Genomic DNA, 6,000 nt, shown 5'->3' with positions numbered 1-6,000 from the left:
TGGTATGAAAAAGACTTCTTATCCAAAACCTTCAATGCCCTTTTGTAGCATGATTCAACAGGTCTAATAACATAAGAACCCGCGTATGACCAGCTGGTAATGCAATACTCAATATGAGAGAGAACCATTGAGTGTAGGAAACTGATTGCTGCTCTGTCTGTCAAGGACGCTCTAATATATTTAAAATTCATTATATTGATATTAGTTATTTTTACAATGTTTTTAGCATGCTTTTGAAAGGACAATTTTGAATCTAAATAGACCCCAAGATATTTAAATACATCAACATTTTTCAATTCTTGTCCTCCCAGGCAGACCCTTGCTGGAATTAACGGTGTTGTCGGCTTAGAAAAGAACATGGATACAGTTTTTTGAACATTCAAGCAAAGACAAGAATCAATTAACCAATGCTGTAGATCATCTAAGGCTTTTGAAAGTCGTTTAGCTGCTTCACAAGGATTTTTTGCATATGTAAAAATTACTGTGTCATCAGCGTACATAATAGTGTCTACATTTTTGCATATATTAGGTAATTCATTGACATAAAGCGAGAACAGTAGTGGGCCCAAAACTGACCCTTGAGGGACACCTACTGAGTAATCCAAGTAAGGTGACTTACTATTACATACCTGGACACACTGCTGTCTATCTGCTAAATAAGACCTTATCCATGCAACTGTACGATCAGTAAAATTAAATGCAGAAAGCCTGGAAATTAGTTTGAGGTGGTTCACTGTGTCAAATGCCCGTTTAAAATCTATAAAGACAGCAGCAACACAACTATTTCTATCCAAATAAAATTTAACCTTTTCAATAAAAACACAGACAGCTGTTTCTGTTGAATGGCGAGATCGAAAGCCAAATTGCATTTGATGTAAGGGTGGACCGTCACTATTAAGGTGTTCTATAATTAAGTTGGCCACCCATTTTTCTGCAATCTTTGAGATAACAGGCAAAATGCTAATCGGCCTATAATTAGAGGGGTCTACTTTGTCACCAGATTTATAGATAGGAATTACTTTGGCCATCTTCCATTTCAATGGAACAACTGCCTGCGATATTGATAAATTAATTAAATGAGTAACAGGGCATACAAAACAGGTTTTAAAACGCTTCAGGAAGTTAGTATCAAATCCAAATTCATCCTTTGCCTTGGAGTTTCTTAGTGTGGAGATTATGTTCAACACTTCTTTTTCTTCAATTATTTTAACATCAAGCCTTGCTACATACTGAGGTAAGACTTTACCATCTAAGTCATCAATTAGCGGTCCATCATTACTTACATTTTGAGTGTTAAAGGGATTTACAAAAAGTTGTGTAATTTCATCTATGGTATTTAGAAAATATTCATTTAATCTTGTTGCAAGGACAACAGGCTCAGATACCAAATCATTATTGAATCTAAGTTCTAGGCCTTTTCCACTGTGTTTTGTTTGTTTACCAATCAATTTATTAATATTTTCCCAAAGTAATTTAGAATTTCCTTTTGCACCCTCTATCACAGTCATAAAAAGGTTTGCTTTTGCCATTCGTAGAACTCGAATAACCTTATTTCTAGCTGAGGAAAATTTTAATCTATCAGTAGTTAGGCCTGAGTCTAAAGCTTTTTTAAGTAATTTATCTCTATGTACCATGAGTTGTTTGCATTCACTATTAATCCAGGGCAAAGAGTAGGCTCGCTTTTTGTAATTTCCCCTTTTTTGAAAGTGCGTACAAACATTTTTAACTGAAGAATACAAGAGATCACAGCATTTATCAAGGTCATTGCACAAAATAATTTCTGACCAGTCTAGATCATGCAAAGCTTTAGCTAAATATTGTTCTTGATTTTTTGGTATAAATGTTTGTTTGGTGTTATGACTATTAAGATTAAATCGTTTCTTAGTAAGTTTTCTAGAAATAAAAATTGCATTATGGTCCGACAGGCCAGTTAAAAAATTATGTGATTTAATTATTCTTTCTGGTTTGTTTGAAAACACCAAATCTATTCTTGTTTTAGAACGACTTGTTATTCTAGTAGGGTCATTAATGATTTGTGTAAAACCAAAGTGATCTGTAATCTCTTTAAGCTTTTTTCTATCACTTTTGTTATCCCAATTTACATTAAAATCTCCTATAAGAATAACTTCCTTATTAATGTCACAATGTGTTAAGAGGGTCTTCAATTCAGTATAGAAATCTACTTTTGCCGAGGGTGGGCGATACAAACATATTACAGTAAAGGACATTTCTACACTAAGTGACATATTAACTCCAATAAATTCAATTGAAATTTCATCTGGTACTATAATTTGTGTACATTTTATAACATCCTTCACATACAACAAAACACCACCTCCCCTTCCCTTTAGCCTGTCCCTTCTAAAGACATTATAGCCTTGTAACGTTACAGCAGCTTCTGGAGATGAAGATTTAAGCCAAGTTTCTGTTAATCCAAAAAAATCAACATTAGAGTCACTAAGAAGATACTCCAATTGTTCTCTTTTTGGTGTCATACTACGTATATTCAAGTGGCCTCCTAACAGGCCACTATTTTTATAACATGGGTCCCATATTGTCCTTGCTTGGTTAAGAGTTTGAAATAGCTTAATGGACCGGTGTTTTTTCAATATAGGATTTCTATGCCTATGTATTGCAGTTGTGAGCGTTTGTTGTATCTTACGGGTGTGATCAGTCTGTTGCTGGCTTTGAGAGTCCGCAGCCATACCTGTTGGCAATGACACCTCACCGAATCCAGCGCGCTCCACCGTCCGCAAAACCGCAGTCACCTCCGCCGCTGCCATACGCGCCATGGAGCCAGCACCACCACCAAATCCCTCCGTCAACGCCATCCGCGCACCATCCCCGGCTGCCGCCCCCACGGCGTCGCGCATAGATGCCACGCCATGACATCGAAGAGTCCCTGGATTCAGCCCACGCCAGGTGCACACCGGCACCAACACGGAGAACTGCCCCGCCGAACAGCGAGACAACAGGTGGGAGTACGCGGTGCTGCCATGCCGTTGTGCAAACGGCATTAGTTGTAAAGAACGCAGACGCCATTGTATCTGGTATAGCGGTTGAATTAACTGTGAATTAATGAACCATTCTTGTTGCCGAAGTTGCCAACTCAATTGAAGGGGCTGGGGCGAGAACTGTAGAGGCCACAATGGCTGTTGTTGTAGTGGCTGAGTTAGTAGCATAGTTGGCCACGGTGCTATTCCAGTTAACAGCTGAGAGCGCCCAGCTTGTTGTAAGTGTGGCATGAATGCATCGGCTCCTGTCAACTGGGACAATGTTGGGATCATAGTTTCCAAAGATAGGGGCCCAGGATTTTGTTCCACATCTCCTGCTAAAAGTAAAATAATTACAAGATTTAACAGTCCTGCAGAGCGGCCAGGTTTGCTGATTGGTTTCCCCATGCTGTAGCCAGGGTTTGAAACCCTTGTGTACAAGACGTATTGACTTCTTAGCGCAGGGCTAAAAACATGCTTTTTCGACAGTGTACAAGCACGAGAAGTGCACACTAATAGATAGAGCGTTATAATACAGATTCCCACTGACCACTGTAGTGAATTTGGCGATTTTCTAAGCGCTATATTAAGTTTTGGGGGCATTCGCACAGGACCTGCCTGCCAGCGCGACTGCATAGCGTCCGCCATTTTCCCATTAAAGGTTGATGGCTTCAACCAAGGTTGATGGCTTGTTGATGGCTTCCTCTGCATTTGTGGATCTCGTCTTGCGCATTTGTGGATCGCAGCACAGCACATGGATTTTGAATCATTTCTAGTCTAGACTCAAAATAATCCACAAATGTAGACTCCACCGTCTACTTAAGCCAATAGGGCTTGGGCGCCGCGTTGCATTCTGGGACGTCGCGGCCTTGTTGATGGCCTCGCGAATGTAAACATACAGCAAGTTGAATGAGGAGAAGCAGAGTTGGGAGAAAGAAAAAAAACATGTTAAAATCCTGAAAGGGACGTGGAATTTACCGGGATACGTTAAACAGGGAAGGCAGGGACCGCTACAGAGACAAAATCGGAACTATTAAAGTTTTGAATCCACATGCATTTCCAAAGAAAGAGCGGAGCACCGACGACGACGAAAACTTTATTTTGTTGGTCCCCAACAGAGGTGGACAAAGTACACAACTTCATTACTTGAGTAAAAGTAAAAGTACTACTGGTCAAATATTACTCCGTTACAAGTGAAAGTTGTACAAATAGATTTTTACTCAAGTAAAAGTACAGAAGTATTTGTTTTCAAAAGTACTTAAGTATAAAAGTAAATTTCCTTTTTTATGCAAATGCATTATTTTATTATTGTTGTATAAATGCAAATTATGCCGTCATGGTTTAAGCCAGTCAGTGATGCTCCATCTGACGTACTAGCATACGACTAACTTAAACTCATTTAAATACTTGTAGAAAAGTTACAGACCTCTTTAAAAAGCTGCTGTCACTTTAAGGCCGAACGCACGGATCCAATACACTGATACACATCTGATATTCTCACAACTTTACTCTTCTCTTTCTCCCAGATGTTTATATTTTAAATATTTTATAAGACATCAAGTGTATGCCAACTAAACTAATCTTGATATTTTTTTAAACTGAAACTTACTTTCAAATACGGCTATGGATGCACACACTTGTGCCTAAGAACCGTCTTCTTCCATTTTGCTATGAACTGATCAGTGTTGAAAAAAAGTTGGGGAAATGTATATGACCCTATAAGAGTGATTCCTGATAGACTGTCTGAAACAACAACACCAAAAAAAACTTAAAGATGGAAAAAAATCATCCAACGACTTTCAGAGCTGCTGCAGAAACGACTTTCGACCTTGATAGAAATGTAGTGGAGTAAAAAGTACGATATTTGTCTTTCAAATGTAGTGAAGTAAAAGTAAAAGTATCCTGAAAAAATTATACTCCAGTAAAGTACAGATACTCAAAAAGTGTACTTAGGTACAGTACTCAAGTAAATGTACTTAGTTACTGTCCACCTCTGGTCCCCAACAGACATTCTACTGACTATAAGTAACTTTGCAACTACAATTCAACTTATTCTACTAACCCGAACCCCAACACATATAACCATAACCTACAGTCTACAAACAGTACAGTTAATACTCTAATTAGTGTTAGTTGACATGCTGTTGAAAACGTACATAGTAGAATGTTTAAAGTGGACAATCGAAATAAACTCTAACCGAAACGTAAATATTATTATTATTATTATTTTTATTATATAAGAAATTGCTCTGCCTCCGTTTTTATTTGTTATTGCAATGTTATTGTTTAATATATTTATAATTTGCACTTCCTCCATTTTCTGTGTCTTTTGTTGTTATTTTATAGATACCTATTTATTTGCTTATATAGTATTGAAAGAATTTATTTTTTTAAAGTGTATTTATTATTGTTATATAAAGTGCACTCCGTTATATAAAGTGCAACAACTTGCACTCCGTTTTCTGTGTTCATTTTTTATTAACCTTTTACCTTGAATCATTCCACATTTCTGTGTTCTCAGGTTGCACTACTTGCAAATAAACACTAAAAAAAACATCTGATTGTGTGACAATAGGGCTTGGGCGTCATGACGTCATTACTTGGCGTGGCGGCCATGTTGATGGCATCCTTTACTACTACTCGGACTACTGTGCACTGTTTATAGACGTACTCCCTCTCAGTCGTGTGTCTTAATTTGATTATTTTGGCTTTATTTAAACTATGGTAAACCGTTGCTGCATTTTGGGGTGTAACAGCGCAACACATAATCACCATGGGAAATGTCGAAAATGGATTAACTTTCCACCGATTTCATGCTTGGAGGCGCAACCACGGACAAGAAGTAATAAAAGTACGATGTGCAAAAAGCAAGAATTGTCACTCAATCAGATGTTTTTTTTAGTGTTTATTTGCAAGTAGTGCAACCTGAGAACACAGAAATGTGGAATGCTTCAAGGTAAAAGGTTAATAAAAAATGAACACAGAAAACGGAGTGCAAGTTGTTGCA

Source organism: Pseudorasbora parva, chromosome 7 (assembly GCF_024679245.1).
Source record: "Pseudorasbora parva isolate DD20220531a chromosome 7, ASM2467924v1, whole genome shotgun sequence".
Lineage (NCBI taxonomy): Eukaryota > Metazoa > Chordata > Actinopteri > Cypriniformes > Gobionidae > Pseudorasbora > Pseudorasbora parva.
The sequence above is the reverse complement of the archived record's forward strand: the minus strand, read 5'-3'. Positions refer to the sequence as shown.